The 17,753-nt window shown below is 44.7% G+C and overlaps 1 protein-coding gene across 3 annotated transcripts in view; it reads right to left on the bottom strand.

Moving 5' to 3' along the window:
• Positions 1 to 12,625, bottom strand: part of SLC37A4 (solute carrier family 37 member 4) — a 51,040-nt gene extending 38,415 nt beyond the window's left edge. For 2 of the 3 annotated variants that reach the window (XM_056541623.1, XM_056541618.1), the window contains exon 1: positions 12,370 to 12,625. The gene's annotated coding sequence lies outside the window, so the exon portion shown is untranslated. The remainder of the gene's footprint in view (positions 1 to 12,369) is intronic. The other variant, XM_056541619.1, reaches the window with a different exon arrangement.
• Positions 12,626 to 17,753: the final 5,128 nt, after the last annotated feature.

Genomic DNA, 17,753 nt, shown 5'->3' with positions numbered 1-17,753 from the left:
CCCCAGTGGTAGTGGCAGGGGCCCTAACAGCCACCACGGAAGAGGGAATTCTAGCACAGACTACAGCCAGAACAACAGCAGACAACTCTGCAACCAAAAGTACACCATCCATGGTGGCAGTAAAGTGATTGCTCCCGCTGTAGAAGGTACATGGCATCTGCTTGTATACAGATCTGCTTGTATACTCCCACTGATAGTGGGGGACTGGAAACGCAGCTGCAATGCGGAAGACTGTGCACTCCCCTGGATGGTGTAGAGAGTCCATTGAACACTCAGGGTTACCCTTTCAGCAACACCCACAGGTGGAGTACAAGACTGCAGGTGCGGGTGAGGAGGCATCATGCTCTCCGTAGTGCAATAATGGGTCCATGCGACATCCGTCCACCCACACGTACAGTGAGGTACCGGAACTGCGGATGCGGCAGACCACACGCTCCCTACAGGAGACGTAGAAGGTCCATCGCTCATCGGTCAACTCCCACTCACAGTGGAGTACCGGAACTGCAGCTGTGAATGTGAGAGACACCATGCTCTCCATGGGCGTAGGAACGAGTCCATGCTACATCGCTCTACCCACACATATAGTGAGGTAACGGAACTGCAAGCAGATATCACGCTCCCCACAGGAGACGTAGAGGGTCCATTGCACTTCGGTCAACTTCCACTCGCAGTGGAGTACCGGAATTGCAGCTGCCTGCGGCAGACAAAACGCTCCCCGAGGGCATCATTGAGGGTCCATTTGACATTATCCCCATGGTGGCTGCAAAGAGTCCGTTGCACATGCCGGGTCACCCCTTCTAGCCACCTCACCAGGTAACGACCAACAGGTTGCTGTGGAAAAACAGACCAAGGCCCGAAGCAGCTGCTCAGGAAACAGAGGCTAGAAAGTACATAGTGTGGACTCTAGGTCCGCGGGCTATGAAATCAAATTGGTAAAGTACTGAAGGTATGCGCCACAAACACCTGGACTCAAGGCCAAGCCCTTAACAACAATGGACATAAAGTCATGGTGCCATGGTACTTAAAGTCATGGTGCCATGGTGGTAAATGTAAGTCATGGTGCCATGGTACTTAACGCACCATGACGTACATTTACGCTCCGCCATGACCGCGAGCACCGATTCGGTGCTCGAGTCATTTGCGCGGCAGGTCCCGGCTGCTATCAGCAGCCAGGGACCCGCCGGTAATGGCGGACATCAGCAATCGCACGGATGTCCGCCATTAACCCCTTAGATGCCGTGATCAATACAGATCCCAGCATCTGCGGCAGTGCAGTACTTTAAATGGATGATCGGATCGCCCGCAGCACTGCCACGAGGATCCGATCATCCAGCATGGCAGCCGGAGGTCCCCTCACCTGGCTCTGGCTGTCTCCCGGGGCCTTCTGCTCTGGTCTGAGATTGAGCAGACCAGAGCAGAAGATCACCGATAACACTGATCAGTGCTATGCACAGTATTAGCAATCAAATGATTGCTATAAATAGTCCCCTATGGTGTCATAAAAAGTTTGAAAAAATTTTAAATAAAAAAGTAAAAAAATTTGAAAAATACCCTCCCCCAATAAAAAGGTAAAATGTCAGTTTTTCCCTTTTTACCCCCAAAAAAGCTTAAAAAAAATTAATTAATACACATTTTTGGTGTCGCCGCGTGCGTAAAAGTCTGAACTATTAAAATATATTGTTAATTATCCTGTACAGTGAACGGCGTAAACATAAATTAACTTTTAAAAAGTCCAAAATTGCTGATTTTTTGTCACATTTTATTTAAAAAAAATGTATAAAAAATTTCTAAACAGTAAAACCTAGGCAAAAGTGGTACTGATAAAAACTACAGATCATGGCGCAAAAAATTTGCCCTCATACCACCCCATATACAGAAAAATGAGAAAGTTATAGGTGGTCAAAATAGGGCAATTTCAAACATACTAATTTTGTTAAAACGGTTTGAGATTTTTTTAAGCGGTACAATTATAGAAAAGAATATAATCATGGGTATCATTTTCATTGTATTGACCCACAGAATAAAGATTTTTACCGTAAACTGTACAGCGTGAAAATAAAACCTTACATAATTTGCTAAATTGGGGTTTTCTTTTCAATTTTCCCACATAAATAATATTTGTTTGGTTGCGCCGTATATTTTATGGTAAAATAAGTGATGTACAATTGGTTACACAAAAAAACAAGCCCTCATATGCGTCTGTGGAGTTATGATTTTTAGGAGGCGAGCCGGAAAAAGTGAAAATGCAAAAATAAAATTGATCTGGTGCTTAAGGGGTTAAAGGGGTACTCCAGTGGAAAACTTTTTTTTTTTTTTAAATCAACTGATGCGAGAATGTTAAAAAGATTTGTAAATTACTTCTATTAAAAACTCTTAATCCTTCCAGTACTTATTTGCTGCTGTTTACTACAGAGGAAATTCTTTTCTTTTGGGATTTCTTTTCTGTCACGACCACAGTGCTCTCTGCTGACACCTCTGTCCATGTCAGGAACTGTCCAGAGCAGGAGAAAATCCCCATAGCAAACATATGCTGCTCTGGACAGTTCCTAAAATGAACAAAGTTGTCAGCAGAGAGCACTGTGGTCATCACAGAAAAGTAATCTCAAAAGAAAAGAATTTCCTTTGTAGTATACAGCCGCTAATAAGTAATACAAATTAGGGCTGGGCGGTATATCGGTTCATACCGAATACCGACATTTTTGGGCTGCACGATATGAATTTTTCCCATACCGCAATACCGGTTGGGCCCCTCCCCCTTGAGAATGAATTATTAGTCCAGCGCAGCGCTGTCCGGGGAACTAATCATACGTGACCCGCCAGCGCTGTTCTGCTCCCCCCCCCCCCAACTAATTATCAGCCCAGCGGGGCAATACTCACATATGTCACCCGCAAGCACTGCCCTCCTCCTCTTTGTTGGCAGCTGCTGGCGCTGGAACTCACTGTACGCCAGTGGTCTCCAACCTGCGGACCTCCAGATGTTGCAAAACTACAACTCCCAGCATGACCGGACAGCCAACACTGTCCGGGCATGCTGGGAGTTGTAGTTTTCCAACAGCTGGAGGTCCGCAGGTTTGAGACCACTGCTGTACTCTGTATCCCTATGCCCGGGCTGCAAAAGATAAAGAAAATAAACTTTAACTTACCTACGTCGGCCTTACGCTGGGGACTGGAACGTCTGAGAGCCGTCAGCCTATCACTGGCCGCAGCGATGTCCGCCCCGGCCAGTGATAGGCTGAGCCCACTGTCATGTAAGAAGCCGGCTTCTATATAGAATATATAGAAGAATGGAGTAACATTGTAGAAAAAGAGCGTAAATATGAATCTATATATTATCTTGGGAAAAAGACGTGTGGAGAATAAGAAAGAATGGGAGAGATGGGTATAAAGAGGATCATGTGATCCTGTAGCGCAAGCTTCGGACTGACGGCAAAGGGGGAGGGAGGAATAGGGAATTGAGGGGTATGAGGGAGTAAAAGGAATATGTAATATAGCGTATTATGTATGAGAAATGTTTTTTGTGTATTTTGTAAAAGCGAGAGAAAAAAATTAAAATAAACATATCCTAATAGTATGTTCACACAATGGAATTTCCATGCAGAATTCCGCACAGAGATTTCAAAGCAGCATCAATGGGATTCTGCTGTGCTGTGAACACGGCAGAATTTTTCCCGATTCCAGAGTAGGCAGAAAGAATGGACATGTCTATTCTTTCTGCAGAGTCGGCACGGAAATGCATTGCCATCTATGAGATGACACATTTTCGAGTGGTCCTAGCGCCGACATGTTCCGCCAGCGCTCCACTGTCAGGGGAATGTCCGCACGGAAATTTCCTGTGTGAATATAGCCTAAGGCTGCATTTACACCACATTTGGGTCTTACGGCTGCCGGATCTATCGGGAGACACAATCTATCGGATCTGACAGGAGTCACTTGCTGACTCTGTCTTACTCATTGCCGTACCCCTGGCGGACCTTTGGTGGCAACCGGTTTTCCTGGCAGGTCTGGCTGCCATATGCCCCAAATGTGGTGTGAATGCAGCTATATATAGTTTTTCCCAACCCAAGTGCCTCCAGCTGCAAAACTACAACTCTCATGAACTGTAGTTTTGCAAGAGCTGAAGGCACACTGGTTGGAAAACACTGATCTAATATGCATTTTTCGCTAAAATCGCTGTTTCCGTTACAGTCCCTTTCATTTTGCTGTATGCAACAACATGGTCAACTACGTTATTGACCAAAGTATACGCTACGACCCTTTTTTTTTCTTCTTTTTTTAAGTAATGTGAAATAATTTATGCTGTATGGCATGTCCCATAGACATGAATGGAAGGAGCGTGGTTTGACCGTGACGTCACATCCGCGTCTCAGAAGCAGCACAGAATGCCCAGGGGCTGCACAGAGATCATGGGGGTCTCCAGCAGCGGGACCCCTGCGATCATACATCTTATCCCCTATCCTTTGGATAGGGATAAGATGTAAAACCCGGAATACCCCCTTAATGTACAGTCATAGCCGTAAATGTTGGCACTCCTGAAATTTTTTAAGAAAATTAAGTATTTCTCACAGAAAAGGATTGCAGTAACACATTTTGCTATACACATGTTTATTCCCTTTGTGTGTATTGGAACTAAACCAAAAAAGGGAGGAAAAAAAGGAAACTGGACATAATGTCACACCGAACTCCAAAAATGGGTTGGACAAAATTATTGGCACCCTTCACTTAATATCCAGTAGCTTCTTTATAACCATCAATAAGCTTCTTACACCTTTCAGGAATGTTGGACCACTCTTCCTTTGCAAACTGCTTCAGGTCTCTCTTATTGGAATTTTCAGAGAAAACGGGAAGAAGAAGACCTATCGCCCTGGCGCTGCGAATGCTTGTCCCAAGAATTTCAATGGGGACAGGAGTATGCAAACGTAGATCCCTCGGCAGGGACCACTTTATTAGGAAAAAATATAAAATGCGGGGTACAGATTACATGTTTCGAGGGAAACACCCTCTTCATCAGATCTGATAAAGAGGGTGTTTCCCTTGAAACGCGTAATCTGTACCCTGCATTTTATTATTTTTCCTAATAAAGTGGTCCCTGCCAAGGGATCTACTTTTGCATACTCCTGTCTCCATTGAAATTCTTGGGACAAGAATCCGCGGCGCCAGGGCGATAGGTCTTCTTCTTCCTGTTTTCTCTGAAACTTCTCCAGGATTGGAATACTCCGGCTTCCTTTGACCTCCCGGCTTCAGCAGAGGATCTCATCTTATGGTCCCCTATACAATAGGGTGACAGGCGCATTTATTCATCTCTTGAGGTGAGCGGCCATGCACTAGAAGCATCGGCAGCCCCGACATCTAGTTTCTCTCTCTCTTGCTGGGGGTAATACACGCGGCAACATGCGTGCAGTCTCTTTTTTTCTTTACTCCTCTCTTATTGGAAGGCGCCTTTTCCCAACAGCAATTTTAAGATCTCTCCACAGGTGTTCAATGGGATTTAGATCTGGACTCATTGCTGGCTACTTGTTGCCATCCATTTCTGGGTGCTTTTGACGTATGTTTGGGGTCATTGTCCTGCTGGAAGACCCAAGATCGCAGACGCAAACCCAGCTTTCTGACACTGGGCTGTACAGTGTGACCCAAAATCCATTGGTAATCCTCAGATTTCATGATGCCTTGCACACATTCAAGGCACCCAGTGCCAGAGGCAGCAAAACAACCCCAAAACATCATTGAACCTCCACCATATTTCACTGTAGGTACTGTGTTCTTTTCTTTGTGGGCCTCATTCCGTTTTCGGTAAACAGTAGAATGATGTGTTTTACCAAAAAGCTCTGTCTTGGTCTCATCTGTCCACAAGTAGTTTTCCCAGAAGGATTTTGGTTTACTCGAGTTCATTTTGGCAAAATGTAGTCTTGCTTGATTTCATTTAAATGTCGACGGATAGTTCACGCTGAGCCTGCAGGACAGCTTGAATATGTTTGGAACTTGTTTGGGGCTGCTTATCCACCATCTGGACTATCCTTCATTGACACCTTTCATCAATTTTTCTCTTCCATCCACGCCCAGGGAGATTAGCTACAGTGCCATGGGTTGCAAACTTCTTGATAATGTTCCACACTGTGGACAAAGGCAAATCTAGACTTGTAACCTTGAGATTGTTGATATTTTTCCACAATTTTGGGTCTCAAGTCCTCAGACAGTTCTCTTCTTCTTTCTGTTGTCCATGCTTAGTGTGGCACACACAGAAACACAATGCAAAGACTAAGTGAACTTCTCTCCTTTTTATCTACTTTCAGGTGTGATTTTTATATTGGCCACACCTGTTACTTGCCCCAGGTGAGTATAAAGGAGCATCAAATGCTTGAAACAATCTTATTTTTCCACAATTTTGAAATGGTGCCAATATTTTTGTCCAGACCATTTTTGGAGTTTGGTGATATTATGTCCAATTTGCTTCTTTTCCTCCCTTTTTTGGTTTAGTTCCAATACACACAAAGGGAATAAACATGTGTATAGCAAAACATGTGTTACTGCAATCCTTTTCTGTGAGAAACACTTCATTTTCTTGAAAAATGTCAGGGCTGTCAACATTTACGGCCATGACTGTCTATGTTTTGAGTATAAAATGTATGCGTCAAACAGAAAGCAATAAAGTGTGTGAACACATCTTATAGTACCTGATCCAGATGAAATGTGACAGACCCTAAGGCCAGTAGAGTAGCTTGTAACGTCTGGGCCCCGATGCAAAATCTGCAAGAGGCCCCATATGCCAATTATAATACTGGTCTCTAATAGGGAAGATGTGCTTTGGGGCCCCCTTAGGCATAAGGGCCCCGGTGCAACTGCTACCTCTATAGCTAAGCCCCTGCCTATAGCTATATTGACACGGGGAAATGTCTGCACGGAAAATCTCCGTGAGGACATTGCCCCTGACAGAAATATTTTCAGTATACCGGCATATCATGCCGGCGCTAGGGCCGCTTGGGAATGTGCCATTTCATAGACGGCAATGCATTCTGAGCGGAGCTCGAGAAAGAATAAATTTGAATTTCCGTTCCAGATGTTTCTGGTGTACCACAGAATCCTATTGAAATCAAAGCGACTCTGCTGCGGAATTTGAGCTGTGTGAACATAGCTTAATAATCCTGTATATAAAAAGGATTCCCAACAGAAGATGTCATTGGATTGGGGACAACCAAGTGGGGTCCTGAGGGTAATGATCCTATGTATGGGGACAATGAATGCCAGTGTACCAGGAAAAATTCTGTCCCTGTTCTTGAGATCATTGGGGGTTCCATAGGGCAGTGTTTCCAAACAGTGTGTCTCCAGCTGTTGCAAAACTACTGAGACAACCCCCCCCCCCCCCATGTCGGCGATCGCGGCAAATCACAGGTTTAATTCAGACCTGCGATTTGCCGCGATCCGGGCAAATCGGTTCACTGGTGACCCGATCTCCCGGAAAATAAGCATGATCGGAACCTGTCAGAGACAGCTCCGACCAGCCTAAAGGATAGGAGCAAGGTGGCAGGTGGCGGGGGGGTTAGAGTTCATTTCCCCGCTCTGCCCACCGATTGAAGTCGAGGCAGAGCGGGGGGGGAGCACGGCACGGCTTACCCGGACCTTCGGAGGCGGCATCCTGGAGCAGCGGCAGGGGGAGCAGCGGCCGGAAAGTGCGGCGGAGAAGGCTGCAGTGAGGATCGCGGTAAGTGATCTTCTCTGTGGCCTTCAAAAAGCAGCAAAACTACAACTTCAAGCATGCCCAGACAGCCAAAGGCTGTCTGGGCATGCTGAGAGTTATAGTTTTGCAACATCTGGAGGGTCACAGTTTGGAGACCAAACTGTAGCCCTCCAGATGTTGCAAAACTACAATTCCCAGCATGACCAGACAGTCAGGGATGCTGGGCATGTAGTTCTGCAATCACTTGGCGTTGGTATGCGGGCTCTGGTATGTCCTTCATATAAGGATATACTGGCTAATGTCTCAATTTTACATCAGTTTTGAGGGTTAGCCAATGTCATTGTTACATCCACCACACCAGTGCATTTAAGTTGTGTTTTTTACTTTTCTATGTTCACATCCACACACCCATTCATCGGGTAAGGATGATATTGTTGGTCCTTGTGGTCGGTTGCAGATATCCTCCATTGTATGCATTTATTGCTGGGGATTGCCCTTAGCAACGGACTACAAGTGCAGGACTTGCTATTCCCTATAAATGCACATCAGCATTTGGGCTCGAGCACTTCCTGACATTTTAGACCACATTCTTGTTGTGTTTGCTGTGTGAATGTACCCTAAAAACACTACACTACACTACACTAACAAATAATAAAAAGAAAAACGCTAAACATACACCCCCTTACAAGTCGCCCCCCCCCCCCAATAAAATGAAAAACGTCTCATACAGCAGTGTTTCCTAAACGCCGCCTCCAGCTGTTGCAAAACCACAACTCCCAGTGTTGCCGGACAGCCATAGACTGTCCTGGAAGGCTGGGAGTCTTGCAACAGCTGGAGGCACCCTGTTTGGGAAACACTGCTGTAGGGTTTTGGTGGAGACAAGCCCCGTCCTTGTAACCGGGTCCACCCCTAGTGCAAATTCCTAATTTAGGCCTCAAATGCGCATGGCGCTCTCTCACTTCAGAGCCCTGTCGTATTTCAAGGCAACAGTTTTGGGCCACATATGGGGTATCTCCGTACTCGGGAGAAATTGCACTACACATTTTGGTGGGATTTTTCTCCCATTACCCTTTGTAGAAATGGTAAATTTGGGAAAAAAAACTGCACTTTAATGAAATTTTTTTTTTTTCATTTACACATCCGAATTTAACGAAAAGTCGTCAAACACCTGGGGGGGTTGTTAAGGCTCACCGGACCCCTTGTTACGTGCCTTGAGGGGTGTAGTTTCCAAAATAGTATGCCATGTGGTTTTTGTTTTTGCTGTTCTGGCACCATAGGGGCTTCCTAAATGCGACATGTCCCCAAAAACAATTTCAGCAAAATTCACTCTCCAAAATCCCATTGTTACTCCTTCCCTTCTGAGCCCTCTACTGCGCCCGCCAAACACTTGACATACACATGAGGTATTTCCATACTCGAGAGAAATTGGGTTACAAATTTTGGGGGGCTTTTTCTCCTTTTACCCCTTGTAAAATTTCTAAAACTGGGTCTACAAGAACATGTGAGTGTAAAAAATGAAGATTTTGAATTTTCTCCTTCACTTTGCTGCTATTCCTGTAAAACACCTAAAGGGTTAACAAACTTTCTGAATACTTTGAGGGGTGCAGTTTTTATAATGGGGTATTTCTAATATGAAGGCCCTTCAAATCCACTTCAAAACTGAACTGGTCCCTGAAAAATTCCAACTTAGAAAATTTTGTGAAAAATTGAAAAATTGCTTCTGAACTTTTAAGCCCTCTGGTGTCTTCCAAAAGAAAAAACATTTCAACTTTATGAGATGAGCGAACTTATAGTAAATTCGATTCGTCACAAACTTCTCAGCTCGGCAGTTGATGACTTTTCCTGCATAAATTAGTTCAGCTTTCAGGTGCTCCGGTGGGCTGGAAAAGGTGGATACAGTCCTAGGAAAGAGTCTCCTGGGACTGTATCCACCTTTTCCAGCCCACGGGAGCACCTGAAAGCTGAACTAATTTATGCAGGAAAAGTCATCAACTGCCGAGCCGAGAAGTTCATGACGAATCGAATTTACTGTAAGTTCGCTCATCTCTAATGCCAACATAAAGTAGACATATTGTATTTGTGAATTAGTATATCATTTATTTGGAATGTCTATTTTCCTTACAAGCAGAGAGCTTCAAAGTTAGAAAAATGCTAAATTTTCTATTTTTTCATCAAATTTTGGAATTTTTCACCAAGAAATGATGCAAGTTATTAATGCTTAAAGTGACAGTGGTCAGAATTGCAAAAAATGCTCCCGTCCTTAGGGTTATAATGGGCTCCATCCCCAAGGAGTTAAAGAGGTACTCCACTGTAAAACATTTTATTTTAAATGAACTGATGACAGAAAGTTAAACAGATTTGTAAATGACTTCAATAAAAAAATATTAGACCTTCCAGTACTTATCAGCTTCTGTATGCTCCACAGGAAGTTCTTTTCTTTCTGAATTTCCTTTCTGTCTGACCACAGTGCTCTCTGCTGACCCCTCCATGTCCATGTCAGGAACTGCCCAGAGCAGGATAGGTTTGCTATGGGGATTTGCGTCTACTCTGGACAGTTCATAAAATGGACAGAGGTGTCAGCAGAGAGCACTGTGGTCAGAAATTCAAAAAGAAAATAACTTCCTGTGGAGCATGCAGAAGCTGATAAGTACTAGAAGGATTAAGATTTTTTAATAGAAGCAATTTACAAATCAACCATTTGATTTAAAGGAGATGTCCGGTGCAGACTTTTTCTATTCTGTCCTGCAAAAAAAGACAAAACAAACTTTCACTTCCATATGTTCCCCCGGAGCTCCGCAACAGCTGATCGGTCAGCCGGGCTGTTTACTTCCTTTAGCCCGGTACGTCACACGGCGCTACAGCCTATCACCGGCCGAGGCGGGACATCACTTCGGCTGGTGATAGGCTGAAGCGCTGTGTGATGTACTGGGCTAAAGGAAGTAGGAAGCAGACAGCCCGGTGCATTGCCATAGAATGAGATGCTCCGCCTTCATCACATCCTATTGGCTCACACTTGTCACGTGACATATTTATACATCACGCATCGATGCGCACAGCAGTCTCAGTTTGGCTATCACAGGGAGAGGATCGCCTCTCCCTGTGATAGCTGAAGCTGCACGGAGCTCTCATGGCCTCTGTGGCCCGACAGAAGTTCACACATGTACCAGCTCATACGGCTGGCTCATATACACTTACTCTATTATTACATGTACTGTTGATCCACAGCGCTATCGGGATCCCTATGCCCGATGGCGCTGTCATCAGTGTGCGTCCCCGTGAGCGCCCCACGCCCGCAGCTCTACTCCCCGTCCCCCGCAGCTCTACTCCTCGTCCCCCGTTAACGCTAAGGGAGTGATCCACAGCGCTTTCAGGATCCCTATGCCCGATGGCGCTGTCATCAGTGTGCCTCCCCGCGAGCGCCCCACGCCCGCAGCTCTACTCCCCGTCCCCCATTAACGCTCAGGGAGCGGGGAACAGAAAGTAGAGCATTGGGCGCAGGTAAAGTAGTACTGCGCATGCGCAGCACTACGCAAATAGCGTAGGGCTAAAGTTAGTACTACGCAGGCACAGCACTACGCAAATAGCGTAGGGCTAAAGTTAGTATTGCACATGCTCAGTTGTCCTTCCCTACGCAATTTGTGTAGTGCTGCGCCTGCGCTGTACTAACTGTAGCCCTACGCTATTTGCGTAGTGCTGCGCATGCGCAGTACTACTTTACCTGCACCCGATGCTCTACTTTCTGTTCCCCGCTCCCTGAGCGTTAATGGGGGACGGGGAGTAGAGTGCTCGCGGGGAGGCACACTGATGACAGTGCCATCAGGGCATAGGGATCCCGATAGCGCTGTGGATCGCTCCCTGAGCGTTAACGGGGTACGGGGAGTAGAGCTACGGGGGACGGGGAGTAGAGCTGCGGGCGTGGAGCGCTCGCGGGGAGGCATGCTGATGACAGCGCCATCGGGCATATGGATCCCGATAGCGCTGTGGATCAACAGTACATGTAATAATAGAGTAAGTGTATATGAGGCAGCCGTATGAGCTGGTACATGTGTGAACTTCTGTCGGGCCACAGAGGCCATGAGAGCTCCGTGCAGCTTCACCTATCACAGGGAGAGGAGAAGTTTGTTTTGTCTTTTTTTGCAGCCCGGGCAGGACGGAATAGAAAAAGTCTGCACCAGAGATCTCCTCTAACAAAAAATGTTTCCCAGTGGAGTACCCCTTTAACTCAGAGTCCAGTAGTAGCACTGCTTTCCTGAACATAAGGGGGCGCTGTGACTGCAGAGTGGAGGACAGATTTGTGTCATTTACCATTATTCAAGCCTGTGTAATAGAATAGTATAACATGAGCTTTCTGCAACCCTCAGCAGAGCACAGTGCAACCGGCCATGTAACAGCTGCAGGAGGGGAACAGCAGCAGCAGCCGGGGGCAGTAGATGACGAGACCCTGTGTGCCAACATGGCAGCTCCACGACCTGCAGCTTTCCCCTCAGCTTGTGGCTCAGTTGCAGAGTAGCTCTTGCCGCAGGTCACGTGTTTACATGGCGCGGTCCCTATATAACGAATAAGCACAAAATGTACAGCTTGGGACGATGTCACCTCAGCCCTGTCCTATGCGTCCGCCATGACAAGAACCTACTGCCTGTAATGCACTGCAGCAGTGTGTACAAGGCCGCTATTCCAGCCCACGCCGCCCTGCTTCTTACCCACAGCATTGCCCCCGCCCGCCTCAGTATGGTCAGTCCATGGAGCGATTACCGGCCGCTGTCCCCGCCTCTCTCGGTCTGCCCCGTGTCACGGTGTGGGTGTTGCAGGGAAGGTGTCCTTGTCTGCAGAGTCTATGGACTGTTATACAGATGCTTAAAGGGAAAGTCCTCGTGGAGTCATCTCTGAAAACATTAGTACATTACTAAACAGCACTGCCCTCTCCTCTCTAAAAATAAAGCCAGGAAAAAAGTTTGTCCCAACAGTAGGTTCACACTGTGTTCGTTTTCCCCAATACGGGACCGCATATGGCTGGGGGGTGCATTCAAACCACGTTGCAATACAGTTCCCGTATACGTGTTCTATGTGAAAACCGTACGGAACCGTATTCTATGTGAAATCCGTATGGAACCGTATTGAAAACCGTATGCATTGACCCTCCATTGAAAACCGTATGCCAAAAGATGCATCAGGTTGTGTCCGTTTTGCATCCTGTACGGTTTTGTCAGTTTTTTCCCCCATACCCCAAACCATAGTCTACCACGGTTTTTGTCTGGGTGAAAAACTGTATTAGGGCTGGTTCACACTACGTTTTGTCCCATACGGGAGCGCATACGGCAGGAGGGAGCTAAAACCTCGTGCTCCCGTATGCCTTCGTATGCACTCCCATATGTCATTCATTTCAATGAGCCGGCCGGAGTGAAACGTTCGGTCCGGTCGGCTCATTTTTGCGCCGTATGCGCTTTTCCCCCGGACCTAAAACTGTGGTCAATCACGGTTTTAGGTCCGGTTGTAAAAGCGCATACAGCGCAAAAATGAGCCAACCGAACGTTTCACTCCGGCCGGCTCATTGAAATGAATGACATACGGGAGCGCATACGAAGGCATACGGGAGCACGAGGTTTTAGCTCCCCCCTGCCGTATGTGCTCCCGTATGAGAGAAAACGTGATGTGAACCAGCCCTACCACGGTTTTTTGTCTGGGTGAAAAACTGTATTAACCCCTTAAGGACTCAGAATTTTTCCGTTTTTGCACTTTCGTTTTTTCCTCCTTACCTTTTAAAAATCATAACCCTTTCAATTTTCCACCTAAAAATCCATATTATGGCTTATTTTTTGCGTCGCCAATTCTACTTTGCAGTGACATTAGTCATTTTACCCAAAAATGCACGGCGAAACGGAAAAAAAATTAATTGTGCAACAAAATAAAAAAAAAAACGCCATTTTGTAACTTTTGGGGGCTTCCGTTTCTACGCAGTGCATATTTCGGTAAAAATTACACCTTATTATTCTGTAGGTCCATACGGTTAAAATGATACCCTACTTATATAGGTTTGATTTTGTCGCACTTCTGGAAAAAATCATAACTACATGCAGGAAAATTTATACGTTTAAAAATGTCATCTTCTGACCCCTATAACTTTTTTATTTTTCCACATACAGGGCGGTATGAGGACTCATTTTTTGCGCCGTGATCTGAAGTTTTTATCAGTATGATTTTTGTTTTGATCGGACTTTTTGATCACTTTTTATTCATTTTTTAATGGTATTAAAAGTGACCAAAATACGCTTTTTGGACTTTGGAATTTTTTTGCACGTACGCCATTGACCGTGCGGTTTAATTAATGATATATTTTTATAGTTCGGACATTTACGCACGCGGCGATACCACATATGTTTTTTTTTTTTTTTACACTGTTTTATTTTTTTTATGGGAAAAGGGGGGTGATTCAAACTTTTATTAGGGAAGGGGTTAAATGACCTTTATTAACACTTTTTTTTTACATTTTTTTGCAGTGTTATAGGTCCCATAGGGACCTATAACACTGCACACACTGATCTCCTATGCTGATCACTGGAGTGTATTAACACGCCTGTGATCAGCATTATCGGCGCTTGACTGCTCCTGCCTGGATCTCAGGCACGGAGCAGTCATTCGTCGATCGGACACCAAGGAGGCAGGTAAGGGCCCTCCCGGTGTCCGGTCAGCTGTTCGGGACGCCGCGATTTCACCGCGGCGGTCCCGAACAGCCCGACTGAGCAGCCGGGTCACTTTCACTTTCACTTTAGAAGCCGCGGTCAGCTTTGACCGCCGCTTCTAAAGGGTTAATACCGCACATCGCCGCGATCGGCGATGTGTGGTATTAGCCGCGGGTCCCGGCCGTTGATGAGCGCCGGGACCGACGCGATATGATGCAGGATCGCGGCGCCATCCCGCTTCATATCGCGGGAGCCGGCGCAGGACGTAAATATACGTCCTGCGTCGTTAAGGGGTTAAACCGTATACGTTTTTTTTAACATGGGAACCGTACAGAACCGTATGTGCGTACGGTTCCCTCCTGTTTTACCATACGTTTTTTGACTTTGCACATTTTTTTTTCTTGGAATTTCAATCAAACAAGTGAAACTTTATTCAAAATGGAGTGAAAAGTTAAAAACGTATAAATTTTTTTCTTAAACGGATGCAACCGGACATCATTTTTCAAACTGTATACTGTTTTTAACTGTATACGGGTTGAAAATTGTACACACGTTTTGATACAGTTTAGTCAGGTTTTGAGGAATCCGTTTTTCATCAAAAACCTGATACGGGAACTGTATTGCAAAAATGTGGTGTGTATGCACATTTTGTTTTAGCAATACGGTTCCCATATCTGGTTTCAGTGTAAAAACCGTATGTATAGACATGTCATTGAAAACCGTATGCCAACCGTAGCATCCGGTTGTGTATGTTTTGCATCACTTACGGTTTTATCAGGTTTTTTTCTCGTACAAAAAAACGTAGTCTACTATGGTTTTATATCCGGGTGAAAAACCGGATACAACACGTAAACGTTATTTATTTATTTTTTTTAAATGATGGTGAATGGGAACTGTACAGAACTGTATGTGCATATGGTTCCATCAGGTTTGCACCATACGGTTTTGCAGTTTGCACATGTGCAGTGCACTCCGAAAGTTCTTTCCACAAATAGAACAAGAACTTTATTTGATTAAGGACAAACATAAAACCGTATCCATTTTTTCAAATAAAAAACCTATTAAACCGTATGCAACCGGACATCCGTTTTCAAACCGCATACAGTTTAAAACCGTACAGAGGTACATACTGTTGTACACAGTTGTATACAGTTCAGTCCGGTTTTGAGACATACGTTTTTTTTTTTTACCTAAAACCTGATATGGGAACCGTATTACAAAAAAGAGATGTGATTGCAGCCTTATGCTAGGTTCAGACTACAGAATTTATGCCTGCAATTCCGCTTTGAAATTACAGGCAGAAAATCTGTTTACTAAAATGTATTATGCTAGTGAATGCGTTTTCCATTCACCAATTCACACTTTGGATTATTTGAAGCAGAATTTGTGAACGGAAAATTTGCTTTCAAATTTGCACCTGAAGAATGGCGTTGCTCATTCTTCAGGAGGAAATACTCGCAGAACACATTGCAATCTATTGGGGACTGCAATGTCCGAGTGGTCCTAGTGCCGACTGATTCAGTCGGTGCTGGCCACACTCTGAATCTCTAGATGGAAATTTTCCGTAGGAGATTCCGTAGTCTGAACCAAGCCTAAGGGTCTATTTACACGGGCGGAATTTTTGCTTGCGGAATTCCGCCTCAAATGGAAGCCTAGTAGACTTCTATGAGATTCCACACTTCTGAATTTCCACACAAGATCAGCACAAGCCAGTAACCACCCAAGGAAGTAGAATTGGTGCGAAAATTTTGCCCGTGTGAATAGACCTTTAGGCGATGTTTACACAGCAGAATTTCCGTGCATAATTCTGTATTGGAATTCCTGACGGATATTTCCGGAGCAGAAGAGTCCCATTGTATTCAATGGGATTCTGCTGCGCTGTGCGATGTTTCTGGAATAGAAATTCCGATTTCCCTGTTCGCAGAAAGAATGAACATGTTCATTCTTTCTGCAGACTATGCACGGAATGCATAGCCGTCTATGATGTGTGGGCACCCGCAGCCTCCAGAAAATCTCTGTGCAGACATTCCAGACATGTGAACATAGACTTAGGGTATGTTCACATGGTGGAATTTCACAAATTATGCACAAATTCTGTTCAAAAAAGCTTGCTGAGCGGAATTGCAGCAGAATTTCTGTGTTCTCAAAACTTCATCAGGCATGTCAAATGGGTCAACTACACCTGGTTATATACCAGATGGAGTTAACCGCTTCATAGAAAAACATTAAGCACAGAAATTAACCCGTGTATAGCCAGCATTGCATAACGGAAAATGAACAATACTTGAGAGTACACATATGCAAAAGATTCCATAAAACAATAAAAAAATTGCACATTTCTTATATCACCTTTTAAAAGGACATATAATAATTTTTATAGAGTAAAAAAAAATTTAAGCAGGGAGGGGGTTAGTGAGAGATGGGCAATAGACAGGGACAGGAAAAAAAAAAAGGATGGTGGGAGCTACTCTTTAACGTATATTTTCAATGGTCTCATTTAGACCTTCAGGGTGTTCCTAGTTTTTGTATCCAGAAGGACTCCCGGTTTATGAGGTGCTGATATCTATTATGGAATTCCGGAGGATGGATTCAATGATAATTAATCTCAGAGGTTCCAAACAACTTTGATGCATCAAAGAAAAATGTCGGGACACACAGTGAAACATGAAGTTATGTTTAATGTTAAATCTGTGTTTATTCATACGTGCCCACGTACTGAAAATTACAGCTACAGTTGAGTAAATAAATGGCGAACATCGTGTCACAAGACAGTGAATCTTTAATTAAAAATGTCCTTATAGTTTGTGTGGAGGTGAAGCTGGTAGTGGGAGTGGAAATGAGGTCACAACATAAGCATCTATTCTTTTTGCATGGAACACATCCTGCACTTGTCTGAACTGTGCTGATAACAGAACTGTTCTCCTTTTAGTCTGCTGGGCGCAATAAGGTTTTGTAAGTTTTCTGAGTCACGAAAGGTAATCCTAGGGGTTTCCGGAACCAAATTTATGAGAATGGTGTCCCTCTCGATGATAAACCAGTTTTTCTGTAGTATCTTTTTTATTTGGGTGGCCTCACAATTGTAATCTGTTACCCTTCTCCTTATTCACCTTGGTTAAATTCAGTTGTTTCTTATGGTTCACTCTCCCATATGCGCCTGCTAATAAAGCCCTGGGATATCCTTATTCACAAAAACGCGTTTGTGGATTGCAGCTTGCACTTCAAAATCGGCATCAAAACTGCAGTTACTGCCCATACGGTACTCCCTTCAACCAACCCGGATAATGGGCACTGCTATAATCTAAAAAACTGTTAACATCAACAGATTTAAAATGAGTTTTAGTGGCTATGCACCTAGTAGGGGTTTAAAAAATCTCTAGATCTAGAAAGTGAATGGCTGCCGATGAGAA

The sequence above is a fragment of the Hyla sarda genome, chromosome 10, assembly GCF_029499605.1.
Source record: "Hyla sarda isolate aHylSar1 chromosome 10, aHylSar1.hap1, whole genome shotgun sequence".
NCBI classification, from domain to species: domain Eukaryota; kingdom Metazoa; phylum Chordata; class Amphibia; order Anura; family Hylidae; genus Hyla; species Hyla sarda.
This window is presented reverse-complemented; position numbering and strand designations above follow the sequence as displayed.